The sequence below is a fragment of the Plasmopara halstedii genome (assembly GCF_900000015.1).
Source record: "Plasmopara halstedii genome assembly, contig: Scaffold_218, whole genome shotgun sequence".
NCBI lineage: Eukaryota > Oomycota > Peronosporomycetes > Peronosporales > Peronosporaceae > Plasmopara > Plasmopara halstedii.
The window spans coordinates 293268-293952 of NW_020187139.1; positions in this window are offsets into that span (position 1 = coordinate 293268).

A 685-nucleotide genomic window follows, 5' to 3' on the forward strand; every position below is an offset into this window, starting at 1 on the left:
ATGAAAATAGTCGACCAAAATTTTCTTGTGAAAAGAGGGTCTCTATCAGAGACAATCGACTCTGGGAGTCCTTGTTGTCGGAAAACACGATCCACGAACAGCGTTGCTGTACTGACTCCGTCGATGGTGTCAGGCACCGCCGCCAAATGAGCCATCTTGCACAATCGGTCGACGAATACCACGCCACCCGTGTTGCCCGCCAAATCTTCCGGCAGGCTAAACACAAAGTCCAAACTAATGGACTGCCAGTACCCGATGGGTACCGGTAAGCTGGTAAGCGGCGCAGCCGCATCTGGAAAGGGTTTCACCCGTTGACACGTCTCACACGTACGCACATAGGTGCTCGTCGTTTTGCACAGCTTGAACCACAAACAGTGGTGACTCACAGAGTTGTCGTTTTCCAACAACCTCGATGACCACTGAGTGGCGTGTCGTGAGCCTCATAGAGGATGCGATCTTTCAAATCATCATCATGAGGAACCACAGTTCGTGGTGTATCTGTTGAATCGGTGCTATAATATAGAAAGTCATTATTCAACGGATATCGGTGCAATCGTGCACGCAGTCTTAATGACAATTTTCTGTCCGAGTCTCCAAACCCCCTTGCTCCCGAGAGCCCGTAGCAGTGCTACATACATCCCATCACCCGCATACGCGGTGCGGATCAAATCCGTCACAGACGACG